Source organism: Mastacembelus armatus, unplaced genomic scaffold, assembly GCF_900324485.2.
Source record: "Mastacembelus armatus unplaced genomic scaffold, fMasArm1.2, whole genome shotgun sequence".
NCBI lineage: Eukaryota > Metazoa > Chordata > Actinopteri > Synbranchiformes > Mastacembelidae > Mastacembelus > Mastacembelus armatus.
The window spans coordinates 182,225-201,389 of NW_022872898.1; the positions used below are offsets into that span (position 1 = coordinate 182,225).

Sequence of the window (19,165 nt, forward strand, 5' to 3'; positions counted from 1 at the left end):
AGTATGACAGGCTTCTTTTGGAACAAACTTCTAATCTTCTCCTTTGCTGCTGATGAGACATGTCCAGTGGCAGCCTCTGTCCACATGTTGGATTCAGTGAAATTCCTTCAGATATTTTTCATTACATGCACTGTATCTAAAGTCTGACTTCATTATAGCTACATCTATTTTTATAGCTAAACTATCAATGAAGATCTGCTGGAGCTCTTTTTTGGCTGCCTGACTCAGATGTGACCACTTTAATATTTTGTATTAATACTAAAATATTTATATAATATAGTTTTTTTTTACATCTTTGTAGACAGAAACAGCAACAGACTAACTCAACAACAGCAACACAACAGTCATCCAGGCCAGGTAGCTCCTTCAGCAACAACAGAGACTGTTACACACTGTCCAAAAACATGTATGTCACGTTGGTTGGTTATTCTAAATTGCCCATAGGAGTGTGTCAAGCTTTTCTTTGTAACTCAGCACTTGGTGAACTACGAGGACTGAAGGAACTGTTTGTGTCCAAGTTGAGAGGGTTAGTGTTGACACAATGGCCCAAAAATGAAGGCATTACACATAAACATTGTGTGCACAGCCCTATGCTTTGTTTTGTCTTGTTTCCATGGTGTAATGGTTAGCCATCTGGACTTTGACTTGATCCCATTTACATCCCAGACGGATGGCATCTGGCTTAAAAAAATCCTGTGGTCCTGCACATCAACATCTTACTGTTCTCAAAACATCCAAACATAAAAGGAGGAACTTTCTTCTTTTTATACCAGAACCTGATATAAAAAGTTCAAACCTCACACAGGGCTTCTTCTTAATGCCCACCTGAAATTATGTGCAGTCATATGTATTGTGCTTTGTTTAGACAGTCAGTGGGAAACCAGGTCTGAAAATGTGTCCCTAAGAGAGGGAATGAAAATGAAAAATGTTGAGCTAACAGTCTCTGTGGCATAAAAGGTCAGCGCATTCGGCTGTTAACCGAAAGGTTGGTGATTCAAGTCCACCAAGGGACGTTTTCTGGTGACTTGTTTGTATTCAGAGTTTGACCACAAATGAGTTGAAAATCAGTAAGTCATACCTACAAACAAATAGCACAGCTTTGATGGTGAAGTATCGAAGTCGCTTCTGTGTTACAAGTCTTCAAGCAGCTTTGTTTGACTGAACCAATGGTGGTTTGAGCTCAACCAGGTCAGCTGTACTTTGTCATGGCAGCATGTTTATCTATTCAATTAGTCTCAAAGCTTTACAGAAGAGGATTATGGGCACTGTGGTATTTGAGGGAAAAAGTCACAATTCAGAGAAAAAGAAGAATTCTGAGAAGAAAGTCAGATAGAGAAAAAAAAAACAAATTATCAAAGGTTGAGTCGTGGCAATTAGACTTTCAGTTCCAATGTATCTCTGTCAGATAAATTGCAGGTTCCAGTCCAACTTTCTCTTAGACTAATGAAGCCACCTGGATGGGTGGTGAAACGTTGAGGCCTTAAAACTGAGTCCAGTTGCTATGACTCAACCTTTAGATTCTTAGTAATGTTAACATAGTATATAAACACTTGGTTGTAGTAGAATAGATGTTATAGTTAATTTTATGGCTGATTAGTCAATAATGAAGTTTTCTGACACTTGGGTTTGAAGTAAAGCTATAGTAACATCAGCTCTGAATGGAACCCCCACATCCCCAACACACCGTTTCTTCCCAACTGTGTCACTGTGTCAGTATCATAATCTAAAGGTATAGCAAAGGATGGTTTCGATCCACTGGCCTCTGGGACCAGGACCACTACAGCAGTGGGATGATAAACGAGAACCAGGACCTGAATTTTATTCACCAAGACCACTACAAGAATGAATTTAACCATGTAAAGCCCACTGTTGCAGAATTACAACATCACTTTTAACAATTCTAAAATTCAATTCTTCTATTGTTTGTCCTCACAATGCTATTGGATAGAAGAGGTGTTTATAAGTGGGAGAGGAAGCTTTGATGTCTGAGTGGTAGGGAACCACAACATCCATCCATCCATCCATCTTCTGTACCCGCTTTTTCCTGAAAGCCTGGGTCACGAGGATCTGCTGGAGCATATCCCAGCTCTCTCTCGGGTGAAAGGCAGGGGTACACCCTGGACAGGTCACCAGTCCATCACAGGGCCACATAGAGACACACAAAGACAGACAACCTCACACACTCACACTCACTCCTACAGGCAATTTAGATTCACCAATTAACCTAACATGCATGTTTTCGGACTGTGGGAGGAAACCCGGAGTAAACCCACACAAGCACGGGGAGAACATGCAAACTTCACACAGAAAGGCCAGGTTGCGAACCCACAACCGTCTTGCTGTGAGGCTACAGTGCGAACCACTCAGCCACCATGCTGCCCAGAACCAAAACATCTGCACTGTCAAATGGTATGACAACAGAGCGGTCACACTTGTGTCATCCTTTGCTGGACCAGAACCTGTGCAGAAGATTCAGCGATTCAGCTACCAAACCCCTCATTGATGTTGAGAGGCCTTACATTGTTGGTACCTACAACAAACACATGGGAGGTGTGGATTTGTTGGACTCATTTGCTACCAAGTACAAGTTCCCCATGAAATCCCACCGCTGGTACATTTACATCTTCTGGCACACCATCATCCTTGCTGTGATTAATGCCTGGCTCCTCTACAAGTGGGACTGTAAAGCTCTGAAGATGACTAAGAAAATCTGAGAGGTCAATTTATTTTCAATTTTTTCTATATTTGTGTCTTAGGGCTAAATGAATAGAGTAAGGAGAGAACTTCAGAGATCAAAAAATCAAAAAAATGTGGTACATAAAGACATGTTCTTATGTCATTGTGCCTTTTTGTGATTTCAGTGCAAAACAATGTGGTATTAATACTACATATATAATACTACTTACTACTAATATTGTGTTATAATATGTAATGTAAACCAATACACCAGGTCTCAGATTGTGTTACTCTTTTTTTACATTTTTGTAGACAGACACAGCAACAGACTAACTCAGCAACAGCAACACAACAGTCATCCAGGCCAGGTAGCTCCTTCAGCAACAACAGAGACTGACTGTTACCCACTGAATGTATGTCTGTATAAATCTAAACCTGTCAATACAAATGCTACAAATCAGATTTTATGTGAAGGACAGTCAGTCTATATGTGTCTATGTACAACAGCCTCATGGTTATATCTGTGTTGCCAAGTCTTGAGTATGACAGGTTTCTTTTAGAACAAACTTCCAGCCTTCCCCTTTGCTGCTGATGAGACATGTTCAGTAGCAGCCTCTGTCCACATGTTGGATTCAGTGAAATCCCCTCAGATATTTTTAATTGCATGCACTGTATCTAAAAACTGACTTGATTATAGCTACATCTATTTTTATAGCGAAGCTATTAATAAAACCATGAGCTTACCAGTTGCCAGTTGCAGTTTGAGTCTAAGTCTTGACTCTCAACAACAGAGACTGACAGTCACAGAGACTGTTACCCACTGAATGTATGTCTGTATAAATTCAATTCAATTCAATTCAATTTTATTTGTATAGCGCCAAATCACAATACAAATCATCTCAAGGCACTTTACAAAAACTAAAACTAAAAACCCAACAATTCCCTTATGAGCAAGCACTTGGCGACAGTGGAGAGGAAAAAAACTCCCTTTAACGGAAGAAAAAAACCTCCAGCAGAACCGGGCTCAGTTTGGGCGGCCATCTGCCTCGACCGGTTGGGGTGAGTGGATAGAGCAGAGAGAAAAGAACAGCAAAAATAAACAACAAATAGACACTGCAAGTTGGTGGGGCCAGTAACTGCACATCAGCGATAAACAGCTTCAGGACCAGGGACACCTGCAGAAGGTACAGAGAGAGAGAGAGAGAGGGAGGGAGAGAGCACAAACTAGGGTAGAGAGAGAGCACAAGGTTAGTAACATTCAATGGTGGAATATACATGAGGTGGGAGAGAAGAGGGGGGGTTAGGGTAGGGGAGCTCAGTGCACCGATGGTCCTCGGGCAGTCTAGGCCTATAGCAGCATAACTAACTAAGGGATGGTTCAGGGTTGCCTGAAGCCAGCCCTAACTATATGCTTTGTCAAAGAGGAAGGTTTTAAGTCTAGCCTTAAAAGTACAGAGAGTGTCTGCCTCCTGAACCCAGGCTGAGAGCTGGTTCCACAGGAGAGGAGCTTGATAGCTAAAGGCTCTGCCTCCCATTCTGCTTTTGAGAACTCTGGGAACCACAAGTAGGCCAGCACTCTGAGAGCGAAGTGGTCTATTGGGATAATATGGTACTATGAGGTCTTTAAGGTATGAAGGAGCTTGATTATGAAGGGATTTGTATGTGAGAAGAAGGATTATAAACCTTCTACAAATGCTACAAATCAGATTTTATGTGAAGGACAGCCAGTCTATATGTGTCTGTTATAAATATAGGTTATAACTTCTGAGTAGTTTTCAAATAAAACAAAAACCCCGTAAAAAGATATAAAAGGAGTCTACACAGCAGAGGTGTCTGAGGTGGTATCATTTAAGTGTTTGTGATGTTGAAAGTTTCAGACTCCAACAGTTAGTCAGTTAGTCCAAATGATAGCTTACTGTGGGTCCCAACCTGTTTCACGGAGACAAGTCAATCTACAGTCTAATACATACGTGTTCAACATACACATACCTTGATGTTTTTCTCACCAAGTTTACTACTGCTCAAAGAAGAATGTACTCGTCCAGGACTTGAACCCAGGAGAGAATCATACCTCTAGACCAACAAGCCACATGCAGGTGTGCTACCTTTCACATAAAATCTCACCAATTCTCTGTTTAGCAGCATTCATATTCAGAAACCAGAGTACCCAGCATGAAAACTCCACACATAAAGGTCACTGCAGTATTTTGGACCAGGAACCTCATTGCTGCGAGGCAACAGTTCCAACCACTCATCCACCATGCTGTCCAGTTGGTTTCCAAGCCTGACTAGCTCAGTCAGTAGTGCATGAGACTCTTAATCTCAGGGTCGTGGGTTCGATCCCCATGTTGGGCGGTGGCTCCTTTAAAACGGGTGTTCATAATCTAATTCAAGGAAAATTGAAAAAAAACACGTTCTGAGCTGTGAGAGTTGAAGGAAAAAAGCAGTACACCCAAAGTTCTGTAAAAACCAGACGTTCTCAGTAAACTGTACAGTTATCTATTCAACAAATAACAAAACAGCAGGTATAAAGATGTAATGTTCTATATCTGGAGATTCCCCTTAGTCTGTGTTTCAATCTGGAAACAATTCTGTAGTCATTCATGACACAGTCACTCATCTATGTTTATTTAATGACACTGAAACTCCTTCTCCTATTACCCCCCTGAAGTCACATCACCTCTTCTCAACACATGGAGCTCTCCTGTAGAATCACCACCACCCAAAGTGGGGCTCAAACCTAACCCTAACCCTGAGATTAAGAATATCATGCTCTACTGACTGAGCTAGCCAGACTGTGTATAACACACATTTAACTGTAAATGTGGTATACTTGGATCCACCTATGTTCTGCCAATTGACTATCAGGTTAATGCAGAATATCTTTGCATTAACCTGATTCAATGTTGTTACTGTTACATGTACATATTCAAGTAGAAAATGACGTTACAAAGAGAGAGACAGAGAATGTTATCAAAGTACAGGATAGAAATCAATACATGAAAACACCTGTCAGGACTCAGGAGTGGGATTTGAACCCACACCTCCACCTGGAGACCAGAATGCCCTGTTCATAGGAAGGAACAAAACCTTGAGTCTGGCACCTTAGACCACACTGTTTCTGTTTAGATTCTCTTCTTGTCTCCTCCCTACATGCTCCTGTTTCATAAAGAAGATTCAAGTTTGTCAAACTCCTTTTCAGAGCTGCACTTCTTTAACACGCTGGTCTCATGTCTCAAGTTGGGACTGTTTTCTATCCAGATGAGGATATTTGTTGTACAGCAGCATGTTGTGAAAGCATCACAGGTTTGATGGAGAATGTGAGACTTGGAGCAGAAAAGCTTTCAGTTTTACACTGGTCTTTGCTGTCTCTAGTGCAGGTTTAGCCAGCCCTAGGTCCTTGAAAGCCACTGGCCTGCTTGTTTTCCAACTATCCCTGCCTTATGCCTACCCACTGCTGATCAACTGATTCAGATGTGTTCAGACAATCAAGTTAAACCTGAAGGGAAGGGACCACTGGGGAAACAAGGAGTGATGTGTATCTCAATGACCAGGACTGGCTTTCTTTTCTCTAGGAGACTGTATGTGACTCCACCTCTGATGATTAGTCGTGGTGATAGAGTACTGAACTGCTTCCAGACCTACCTGGAAGCAGTTCAGCTGTCATGTGACCTGGTTAGGAAAAGGTAATGACAGTATTACCCAGACAATAACATCTGTGACTAGTAGCCAAACACACCTGTGGTCTATCTCTGTAGCAACAGTTCAACAGTGTCTGTCTTGGCACATAGGAAGAAAATTGTTAAAGAAAGAAGTGTCACACTAATATATGATATTTTTAGCAGGAAGGAGGAACTGAAGGAATTAAATATGAGTTAGAAGAATAAAGAGGGAAGAATGAAACAGAGCAAAGAAAAGTAAAATGGAGTAGGAGAGGACAGAGAAGGGTGAACAATAGAAATAAAGCTGTATAAATAAATTTGTTTTGTTTAATTTGTGTCTGACTTCAGATCAGAAGGTTGTGTATTCAAGTCACATTCGGTATCCTCTATGTTTGATATGTTATGTGCCTTGTTAACCACAGGTTATTCCACACTGAGGATATCACCAATCAGTAGCCTGAAGCCTTAGCCAAGCTGATACCAAAACTATAGGAGTATGTAGAATTCACTGCTTTAGATGACCAGTGAACACACTGGTCTTTGCAGTGGAGTGAACATACTGAAATCCACACAGTGATCATTAAAATGGAAGGCTAAGTAGACTAAGGCCTTACCTTATCTTGCTGTTGTTATCATAGGAGTCTGTAGATGTTACCAATGGTGTACAGATCATTAGGAGCATGCATTGATAGAAGTGAAACAGGAAGACATTTATACAGTATACAGACACAGGTAGGAGAAGGAAAAATTGGGGGCTGGACTCAGCAGGAAGAAAGCATCATAACAGGATTAAGAATAGGACATACAGGATTAAATGACACACTACATAACATTGGGAAGCATCCAACAGGATTATGTAGGAATTGCAATAAGTCAGAAACAGTTAAACATGTGTTGTTAGAGTGCAGAGCCTATGTCTATTAACAGCACTTAAGAAGATAAAACAGGATGATTTTTCATTAGAGGGTCTTCTTGGGAAGGTTAGTAGAACTTAGAAATATATCATAGATTTTTGAAGAGAAATAGGTTCTGTTGAAAGGATATACTTTTTTGTCAGACCTCTGTTCCACAGTCCAGTCCAGTTGGTGGTGGTAATGCACCTTTAAGATGGTTTGTCAACCACCATTAAAAAGAAAGAAAAAGGAAGCAGCAGTGCTGTGATTCTTTGAGATCAGGACACCAAAGAAACAACTTCTGAGCAGCAACGTGGCAGTGTAAAACACAGAATCAGAACATGAATTTAATCCATCAGGACCACTACAACAGCAGGATGAAGGTAGAGAAGCAGGACTCAGATTATATCGACCAGGACCACTATAAAACCGGACTAAAAGAGGAGGAAGATGATCTGGTATTCGTCCAACAGAACGGCTATCTGTGGGGAATAAAGGAGGAGAAACAGCAGCAGACTCTGTCTACTACGACTACAACAAAACCGAAATTAAAGAGGGGGATCAGGACCCGGAATTCATTGACCATGACCAGTGGAAGAGCAGAATAAAAGAGGAGAATCAAGATCAAGATTTAACCGACCACAGAAGCAACGACCCCGCCAGCAGGAACGAGGAGGTCCAGTCCTCTGTTCCCAGCGGTAAACAGGTCAGTGTTCAGGACTTAATCGATAGAATAGGCTTCCTGTCACTGAATTAGTCTGGAATATCTTCAGTAGAGATCAGTTTTCAAGGGGCCATGACAAATGCAGTAGTGTTGATATGCTAGTGAATGATATGTTGTCATTCAAATTTTGTGCATTTCAGTTAATTTAGAAGTCAGGATGGCTGAGCGGCATAAGGTGCTACGGTCAGGTCGCAATCTCCTCTGGAGGTGTGGGTTCAAATCCCACTCCTGACAAACCAGAAGTGTTTTGATCTTTCTCAAACGACAACTTTGTGTCTCACTGCTTCAAACCTTCTTATGAAGGATATTTGAACATAGTGCAGATATTGGTGACCCACCTCATGCCCCTGTTTAATGAAATGGCAACATGCTCGCTGTGCCCTGCATGGGCACTTACCACTACCAGCTTCCAAGAGGAGACGCCCAAACATAACCAAATTAAATTAATGACAAGTGGAATCATATACAATATTAACCCTGTTACACTGAGTCAGATGTGACCACTTGAATGTTTTGTATCAATTCTAAAATATTAATTTTGAGATGATATATTGAATAAATGTATCAATGCATACAGATAAACCCTGAACACTAAATAATGCAATGTAAAAACTGAACTCAGTTCAGACAAAGACAGCAGAATGTGTTATAGACAGAGTGAGTGTGAACTGCAAAAGTGCTGTCATCCTTTCACTCCTGCTTTCCTGACTGACATGTTTTCCATAAGCAGAAGTACAGGAGCCAAGGAGCAGAACAGATGAGGTGGATGGAAAATACCTCAGAAGAGTAGTAAAAACTTTGGACACAGTGATGGTGGTGTAGTGGTGAGCATAGCTGCCTTCCACACAGGGGCCAGTTGTATATAGGAGTCATAGCCAATGAAACTGCAGCATTGTTGATGCTGTCCAAGGTGCTCAGTTGGTAGAGGGGAGGACTGTAGGTTGAAGTGACAGTTATCCTGCAGTTAAGAAAAAAGCTTTGGTATCAAATGTGTAGTTAAGTGTCAGTTTATGCATCTGTGGAAAAGTTCAACACCAAACCACTGTGTGCTTCCTTCAATAGCTCAGTTGGCAGAGTGGAGGACTGTAGGTCGAAATTGCAGTTATCCTTAGGTTGCTGGTTCAACTCCGGCTTGAAGGATTATTATTTAGGTTTTGTGTTCTGTGTATCTGCTGACATAAGATGGATGTAAAATCAAGAGCTGATGACACATTCGATTTCTGCATCTGTGTAATAGTAGATTTTAGTTGCGAACCCACGACCTTTTTGCTGTGAGGCAATAGTGCTAACCACTCAACCACCATACTGCCACTGGCAACAACAGACTGGTAAAAAATGTACAGCATCTCATTTTATGCAGGTCATACAACTGATCACAGATAGTTACTATTGGAATATACTGATTATTACAGACATTCACTGGAGAATTTAGTTCACTGAACAGGAGCTGACAAACATGAATCCTTTATGAAACAGGAGAATGGAGAGAGGAGACAGGAAGGAAATATGAACAGGGACCGTCCGTCTAAACTTTCTAGGCTCAAGAGCTAAAATCAGTTCTTGCATGTTCCAATGTCTAAAACTCAGACATTGTGGAATAAGGGAGATATATTTTACTTGTGCTTGTAAGTGGTACTGTGACTTAGTTGGTTAATGTTCCTGTCTAGTAAACAGGAGATCTTGTGTTCAAATCTCAGCAGTGCCTCAGTAATAACTGACTACAAACAAACCCAGATTTTTCTAAATAGCTAATTTACTAATCTTCTGAGCTCTACCCTGTACTTTGATAACATTCTCTGTCTCTCTCTTTGTAAAGTCATTTTCTACCTGAGTATGTACATGTAACAGTAACAACACTGAATCAGCTGCAAAGATATTCTGCATTAACCGAAATTATTCATACCCCTGGCAAATTCTGACTTAAAGTTACTTTTATTCAACCAGAAAGTTTTTTCTTGATTAGAAATGACACAATAATAATAATAAGACGATGTGTAAGAGTGTATTTATCTGTAGGTGTAACCGACATCAACAGCAGACAACATACTGACTTTATGTGGTCAGTCTACACCACTACCACTTTAATTTGAAAGTCAAACTCAAGTGGGAAAGTATACACATCACTAACACTAGATGATGATTCCTAAGGGACACCTCATTGTTGAGGGGATTCAAATCTGCGCAGGGAGACCCCAATGCATTTCAAGTCCATTGCTTTAACCACTCAGCCACAACAATTTGTAGTGAAGCTTAATTTGCTGTATTCAAAACAGAAATACGTGTATTTATTTTATTTAAAAAAAAAAAAATTTCTCTGCACATAAATGTAGGTTAAGGTGTGTTACTAGGTGTGGAAACTGTACAGCAATAATAGGAAGATATAGTCATTTGTCTATTTAGTACTGAGGAAGAACTAAAGACAAGAACCTAATATTCTGAATTAACATCAAACATCATGGCTGAACTAGCTACAAAATGCCCACACAAACTTCTATGGACAACAAAAAGAAATAAAAGCTGATAATAAATTGAATATGAATAAATAAATGTTTCAAATGTTTTTTTTACATTGCTGCATGTATTTCTTTCTGTATTTGTGTGTATTAATGGAACAGGAAGTCCTAAGCTCAGTCTAAAGATGGACTGGTAAAGTGTTAGAGACAGACAGAAGCAAATGATTCCCAGCAAAGACACATGCAGCTGCACTAAATTTGCAGTTTCTTCTTCTTTAAAGAGATTATGTTTTACCTTTTCCTTAAAACACATGTATGCATACCCTTTTCCAATATTAATGACCGCACACTGTCAAAAAAAGTGTTTGTGGCATATGTCACAATTGGAAAAAAAGTGCTTCAGGTTACCCAAGTGGAGCTTCTCAGGGTTGTGGGTTCAAGTCCCACATTGGGAAATGTCATTATTTAAATATACAGAGCTTTGCTTCAGTTACATCTTGCAATAAGCAGCATGATCCTGATGGTGCTGGTCAGCCAATGATAGAACAGTCAACAGGTCATGCTTTACTTAGAAAATCAATTGTCCCCATAAGCTTGCACTTCCATCACCCAGTTCATCCCAGTTTAATCCTCTTATTTTCTACCTTACTGTAATTTGTCTCAGACTCATATGCATAACCTTTTCTAATAGCCTCTAGATCTATTCCAAGTGTGAAGAATCTGCTGAAAGGATAGACATTTTCCATTTGTCTATCCAATGCAGACAATACTGTTTCTTTACCTGTGGTGTTCAGTTGCAGAAGTAATATTGATTTGCCTTCAATCACTCAATTCAATTCAATTCAATTCAATTTTATTTGTATAGCGCCATATCACAATACAATCATCTTAGGGCAGTTTACAAAAACCAAAACCCCAACAAATACTTTTTGAGCAAGCACTTGGTGAAAGTGCAGAGGAAAAACTCCCTTTAACGGAAGAAAAAACCTGCAGCAAAACCAGGCTCAGTTTGGGCGACCACTCTTATCATGGGCTAAAAAGAACACATGCTTCGAAAATGCTACCTCAGAAAACGAGGTCAGAGAAGAGGAGTAACACACTCACTGAAGGTGACTTTGGCTTCATCCTCTACACATAGTTCTCATCAGCTGCTCTCTGTGCTCTTCAGAGAGTGTACCAGCTACTATGTGGAAGGATCCATGGGTTATCACTATCAATGGTTATTACTGGCCATTCCAGAAACTGGGTACTCACTTCTCTGTCGTGCCTCACAGAAGGCTTACAGGTTCAGGAACAGGTGGATAGGCTGAGACCACTCCAAAAAGTCTCTGATCAGTGTCCTGCAAACCAACTCCTTTCAGGAGTACTTCAGCACATCAAATGGAGCTACAAAGAGGTCACAGCTATGGTTGGTAAGTTTCTCAGGCTGCATGTTTTTTGAGACTAAGATGCATAAATTATGTTTCTGCCTAGTTTTGAACCAGGGACATTTTGTGTGTTAAACAAACATGATGACCACTACACTACAGAAACCGGCACACTCTTGAAGCTGAGAACATGGCACTGGGAAGTGCAACATTGTACAATAATCCCATAGGGCACGTTCTTTGGAGAAACTAAATTCAAATGATCCAACTGTGTGTCATCTTTAGGAAATCATAAAGCAGCCCTGAGAGATTTCTTCAAAACATACAGTTGTGTTCCTGTAGTGTAGATGTTAACATGTTTGCCTTACACACAGACGGCCCCTGCACCAGCCTTGAAAGTTGGAAAAGAAAAGTACTACAACATGTTCCCCCCTGGATCAAACATCTCCATGTCACTGCCAATAACATGTGCAGTCCATACTCTTCAGTCCTTATCCTTCAGCTGGTATTCCCAGGCAGTCTCCTATTAAAATACTGATCTGAGTTCAAATCTCAGTGGGACCTGTTGAAGAAAAACAGCAATAATAAATAAAACATTACTTTTCTGAAACATGAGATATCAATCAATAACCTATCAGCACAATGAGTAGTGAATAAAGGAAGTTCAGCTGCACATTCAACATATTTCAGCTACACTGAAATAAAATAAACAATTCCAGCTCCCAAAGAACCGAGTCTCCGAATATAGTCAGACTAATTCATAAAGATAAATCTGACCTTAATGTTCTGACAACATTAAGATCAGATTGTGATGCATTGGTCACCATGACTGAGTGATCTAAGTGTTGCTTTCAGTTTGTAGTTTTCTCTGTATTGGTCTTCACTGATAATGTCCTGTAAACAGTAACAAAGCTGTGAGGAGGTGACTGAGTGGTTAGGGTGATGGACTGCTAATTCACTGTACAGTGCACGCGTGGGTATGAATCCCATCCATGTCATAAATCTTGCTTTTAGAAGTGATGTTAAGACAACAAAACCTCAAGTATTATGTTTGCTTCAGTACGGAGGATGGTTTTAGTCCATCGACCTTGGGATGGTGGATCCAGCACACTTCTGCTGCACTCTGTTCCCCTCCACTCTGCATTTTAGCTACATTTAGCTTCAATCACTATTCTGTAAGGTCAAAAAATTTACAAGAGTTTGTAAGGATTCTGGGAGACTATCCTAAATCCAGTGCACTTGCAAAAAGGTGGAATACACTTTAAACATTGTTTCAGCTGAGTTTTTATAGGTTGGTGTCACTGCCTTAAAGTCCAGTCCCATATTAAAAAAATCTATATGGGACTATGGAAGCAGTGGGATTATCTGTTTGTTTTGCATGCCCTTATTGTAATTTTTACATTGCATTATTTAGTGTTTAGGTTTAATCTGTATGCATTGATACATTTATTCAATATATCATCTCAAAATTAATATTTTAGTATTGATACAAAACATTAAAGTGGTGACATCTGACTCAGTGCAACAGGGTTAATAATGTATATGATTCCACTTGTCATTAATTTAATTTGGTTATATTTGGGCAAGTCCTCTTGTTAGCTGGCATAGTCAACATGTTGCCATTTCATGATGTGGGTCACCAATATCTGTGCTATGTTCCAATATCCTTGATAAGGTGGTTTAAAGTAGTTTGACACAAAGTTGTTTTTTGAGACACATCAAAGCAGACCTGGCTTGTCAGGAGTGGGATTTGAACCCACACCTCCAGAGGAGACTGCGACCTGAACGCAGCGCCTTAGACCGCTCGGCCATCCTGACTGTCACTGCAACTAAAATACACAAATTTTGAATGACAACATATTCACTGGCTTATCAACACTACTGCACATGTCATGGCCCCTTGAAAACTGATCTCTGCTGAAGACATTCCAGACTAATTCAGTGACATGGAGATGTTTGATCCAGGGAGAACACTGGAAAAACTGCTCTCTATCAAATGTAGAAGACCAGGTGTCATGCTGTGGAGACATCAGTTTCTAGGCGAGCCAGATGCATTGGTGGTTCAATGGAAGAATTTTTGTCTGCCACGTGGGAGGTCTGGGTTGGATTCCCAGCCAATGGATAAACATCTGTAAATTACCATGTTGTACACTCTAAAAACTAACTCAGAGGATCTGTTATCACCACTTGATTTAATAGATGGATGCAAGTTAAAAATTCAAATTAATCGATTCTGATAAACCTTCTAAGTTGCAAACTTTATTTTTATAAGTTGTGATCAAATAATAATGTTGGTAATTACATCAACTTAATTTTGCATGTAATTTAAACTCAACTTTCATTGTTCATGGATTTAAAACAAAATTCAAGTTGTCATAACTTAAACTTAATTTTTCTCCACATTAACTTCAGGATAACAAGCTCCGTCTCCTACCCACATAACATGTCTGGACATGTTCCAGCGGTAAGATTGTGTGTTAGCAGACTCGTATGCCGAACAAACTTGATAAAAGCAATATTTCATGGTGAGTAGCATTTAATTTACATCTAATACTTCTACTAAAGTATTGAATTTGTTTCATTGAGTTTTACTGAGACGTGCTCAGCAAGAGAGCTAATATGAAAAGCATTATTCAAGTTTTGCTCGTTTGACCATGTGACCATAAACTACGTAATGTTATCTAATTTCAATCACAGCCACAATTTTTAAAATGCACATAGATGGCTGTATCCCTCCACTGTAGGCAAATTTCACTTTGATATTTCTGCTAGAGGAATCAAATAAGTAGAATAAGAGTGTTTCCTTTATTTTGTCTGCCTGTGTAAAATCTGCAGGAAGATTTAAACTTAGATTATTTCATATTTTAGTTACTATTGTGATACAGACCTCTACAGACCTGATACAGGCATATTTGTATCTACTTGAAATTTAGATTTTGCATCAATACTTATTACATTGATACAATCAATCTAATTAATGTTTTGTTAAGTTTGTCGATATGGTTTTTAAAAATGGGCTGTGAGTGCAAACTGTGTAAATTTAAATCCTCTACACAAACAGGGTTGCTAAAATATTACAGGTTACGACATGGTCATGGTGGGCAACGTCTGCCATGTATTCACCAAGACTGTTTTTGTTCTTTCAAAACGTGGGGTAGCCTTAGATCACATCTTTCAAGAAAGCACTCTCATGAAGCTCAGGAAAGTGTCAGCTCTGTAGAAAGTCTCTCTTTCACTTGCCAGTGTTGTAGCACTAGTGCAATATCCACAGAGAGAGAGCTTTTTGAACATCTTGGTCGACATTTGAAAAACCATGAGACTGTGACGTGTTTTTAAGAACTGCAATTTCAGCACAAATATTTATGGAACATTTGCCTCCCACAGAAGCCGAAAGCATGCACCTCACACACTGCAAGACTTTAAAGAAGACCTGCTAAAGAGGTATGCATTTTCTTCAACTCTAGATGAGTCCAGTGATATGGGTGTTCAACATGTGGAAATTCCTATTACTGGTGATCATGATGATGATGTGAGAGATCTATCAAACCTCATTGAAAAAAGATTAGCATTGTTGTTTCTAAAACTGGAGAGCATATTTAACATATCAAACAGGTGTATTGATGAAGTTATTGAAGAGGTACACTTCATATCCCATTCAGCATCAGGTCCCATCATAAAAGACATTTTACAGTCCTGTTTGAAGAAGCACAATTGTGAGATTGATGAGGCTGTTGTGTCAGACATAGTGGCAGAGCTTTGTGATGCCAACCCCTTTACCTCTACCCTGAGTAGTGGTGGTCCACTTTCTTCTGCCTACAAAAGGAGAGCATTTTTTAAAGAGCAGTTTGGTGTGGTGGAGCCAGTGGAGTATGTGCTCAGTAAGGAGGAAAACAGAAGCTTCCAGTATGTCCCTATCCTCAAGTCACTGCTTCAGGCTTTGACCAGGAAAGAGATCCGGGATTTCATCTTCCATGATGGTGAAGCTCAAAGTAACAATGACAATGACACTCAATACAGGGCATTGTCTGATGGCATGTATTATAAAACAAATGAGTTGTTTTCTGGAGAATATCCTACCATTGCAATCATTCTCTATGTAGATGACTTTGAGATATGCAATCCCCTGGGTACATCAAGAAAAAAACACAAAGTCACTGCTGTGTACTGGGTGTTAGCTGGTGTTCCTGCACTGCTCAGATCTTCGCTGACCTCCATCTTCTTAGCAATTCTATGCAAAGCTCACGATGTGAAAAGATTTGGTTATAGTACTGTACTGGAGCCACTGCTAAAGGATCTTGTGAGCTTAGAACAGGAGGGTCTGTATGTCCCAGAATTAGGCAGAAGAGTCAAAGGAACAGTGTTTTGTGTTGTGGCAGATAATCTTGGGGCCCATTCCATGGGGGGATTTGTTGAAAACTTCTCCAGTTCTTATGTGTGTAGGTTTTGTCTGGGTGAACAGTCAGAGTTTCAGGTGGAAGAAGTGAGAACAGGGGCATTTCAACTCAGAACCAAACAACAACATGAAATGCATGTCCAGACTGTGCAGGAGAATCCTGTTCTGACACATGTCTGTGGAGTCAAAAGGCAGTGTGCACTTACAGAGAATCTGAAGTACTTCAGTGTTTTGTCAGGTTACCCACCTGATGTGTTGCATGACCTATTTGAGGGCATAGTCCCTCGAGAACTGGCTTTGTGTCTGCAAGTGTTCATTAAGAGTAAATACTTCACTCTTGATGAACTCAACAAAAGCATAAAAACATTCCCCTACAAATGGTCAGATAAGACAGATGCTCCACAGCAGGTCCCTCTGAATTTTGCAACAAAGAAAAGTGTCGGAGGGAACGCCCATGAAAACTGGTCATTGCTACGATTCCTACCCCTCATAATTGGATCAAAAATCCCTGAGGGTGAACCAGCTTGGGAAGTACTTCTGGTGCTCAAAGACATAGTCGAGCTTGTTGTAAGTCATGTTCACACAGAAGAGAGTATATGTTATCTAGACAGTAAGATCTCTGAACACAGATACAGGTTTCTCCAGGTTTTCCCTCAGGAAAAACTTATCCCCAAACATCACTACCTGGAACATTATCCTCAGCTGATTAGGGCCTATGGTCCACTTGTGTTGCTGTGGACAATGCGGTTTGAGGCCAAACACAGCCTTTTCAAGCGTATTGTCAGGCACACTCATAGCTTTCGAAATATTCTGCTATCACTCGCTATGAAGCATCAGCTGATGATTACATACAATCAACACGATCCCAGTGTTGTGAGACCTGTGTTGCAGGCCACACAACTGTCAACTGTAGATGTTACAGTGCTAAGAGAAGACATCCAGAAAGCACTGCAAGTTAAATTCCCTGGTGAGACATGTATCCAAATAGCCAACAATGTGTGGTACAGTGGCACAAAGTATGCAGTTGGAATGATTTTGGCCAATGGCTCAACGGGTGGTATCACAGATTTTGGAGAGTTGATCCAAATAGTTGTTGTGAAGGGCACGCTTCTATTCATTCTGAAATGCTTGAGAGCTTGGTCAGTTGAGCATCTCAGGAGCTTTGTCCTTGAGAAAACATGCACTGTCAAAGTGGTAGAGCCAACAGAGCTGTCTGACGTGTTCCCTTTAACACCTTATGTGCTTGGTGGAAAAAGCATTGTAACCCTGAAACAATACATTTGCGTTGCATAAATTGCTAGCATGTCCTTGATTTGTCAAATTCAGAAGTCATAGCTCAAACAAAAAGACAGTGACAGTTTTGGAGACATATTTACAGTGTTCTATAATAACAAGTACATAACTTTTTGATTATGAGGTTTGGGCCTATCAGCCTGACTTTACATTATGTAAGCATGTTATTATGGTTTGGCCTAGCACTGAGGGGAAATACTTTTGTATTTTTTACTGAATTTTGTTGTTGATTGTTTATTGAAACATATGTTTATTTTTCCCCTCTCCCAATGTTTGTGTAACCTGCTGCTGAAATGCCATAATTTAATTTCCCTCACAGGATTTTACAGATTTATCAATGGCGCAACCAGTCCATCTTCGAGTGATACTTTCAGACCATGATATTCAGAAACTGATATTACCATCTGGAATCCCAGGAACAGTTGGAGAGCTTCATTCACTTGTTCAAGTTACATTTGGGATTTGTAGGGATTTCTGTTTGCATTTCAAGGATGCTGATTTTGGTAATGAGTTTTTCTCCTTGCTGTCAACAACTGACATCATGGACAAGGGCACTATCAAAGTTGTGTATATTGAGGAAACTCCTACAGTAACTCTCACCTTAACAGATGTAGACAGCTCCTGCACAACTATTACTGATAGTTCGCTTCAGCTTTCTGATGATGTCTGCTCGTCTGCATCCTCCCATGACACTTTACCTGTTTCTCCAAGATCGATGACTGAAAACCCCACCCAGCGGTCAAAGGGATGGCCTGCAGAATTTCCAATCCCTCGTTTCTCTTCCAGTACAGAAATTCTGCTTCAGACGGGCAATGAAAAGTTCAGTTGTTCTGGGACTCTGTTTGGTACCAAAGATCTCATCTCACTACTTCCAGACATTCTTGGAAATTTAGCTGAGGCTATTTTTGAATACACTGCTTATCCATCAAGTGCCCAACTAAGTCAAGTAGCAGAGGCCTTGGTCAAAAAGCATTCCTGCCTCAAAGAACCAGGGTCCTTCAATGGATGTTATGGATGGATCCAGCGCCTCAAATATAAAATGAACAACTTCAGATCCAAACTTCGTGGGACTGGCTGCCCAGAAATTGTGGTGAACTCCCTTAAGAGGAAACGAGTACATGAGCAGGCGCCTGCTAAAAATATTAAAAAGCCTAAAAAGGCTGAAGTAAATTACCTACCTCCTCATCCACAAGGTGAAACCAGTGAAAGTTTGGAGAAAGAGAGAGTGGAGCTCTTGTGTGATGTGATGAAAAGGGATAATTGTCAGGTGGTTGCTGAGAAAATGGCCAAGACGTTCTCTCTTAGGAGGCAAGAAATCATTTATGACGCACCTGCAATCAGGGACTTCATGCAGCGCTGGCCTGCATTATTTGATGCAACACAGGTAAAAAGGTTTTCTGTTATATTTATGTTTATATTTTCCCTTTTTTTTTTTTTACTTGGTACTAGTTCATGAAAATGTAGTTGTGCCCTTCTTTAACTTATTATAACAAATATAAATGCTTTAGCCTATAACTAATTGTGTGCAATATTTCGCTTTTATGTTTGTATGGTCCACAGATAAATGAAGAGTTCAAGAGAATAACCACTATAAACCTTGAATCTACCGTCATGGCCAAACTTGACCACTGCACCCAGAAACTGATGAATGTGGTTTCTTCAAGAGGAGGAGCTTCAGGAATGAGAATTAGGCAACTTAAGGAC

General features: G+C 40.1%; 4 non-coding genes across 4 annotated transcripts; 2 read left to right on the forward strand and 2 right to left on the reverse strand.

Annotated features, from left to right (window-relative positions):
* Positions 1–4,958: 4,958 nt before the first annotated feature.
* trnak-cuu (transfer RNA lysine (anticodon CUU)) lies at positions 4,959–5,031 on the forward strand. The gene has a single exon. It is a non-coding gene; the product is annotated as a tRNA-Lys (tRNA).
* Positions 5,032–9,007: 3,976 nt separating this feature from the next.
* trnay-gua (transfer RNA tyrosine (anticodon GUA)) lies at positions 9,008–9,095 on the forward strand. The gene is given in 2 exon segments: positions 9,008–9,044; positions 9,060–9,095. It is a non-coding gene; the product is annotated as a tRNA-Tyr (tRNA).
* Positions 9,096–11,868: 2,773 nt separating this feature from the next.
* Positions 11,869–11,941, reverse strand: trnav-aac (transfer RNA valine (anticodon AAC)). The gene has a single exon. It is a non-coding gene; the product is annotated as a tRNA-Val (tRNA).
* A 1,569-nt stretch (positions 11,942–13,510) lies between these two features.
* On the reverse strand, positions 13,511–13,593 carry trnal-cag (transfer RNA leucine (anticodon CAG)). Its single transcript has one exon. It is a non-coding gene; the product is annotated as a tRNA-Leu (tRNA).
* Positions 13,594–19,165: the final 5,572 nt, after the last annotated feature.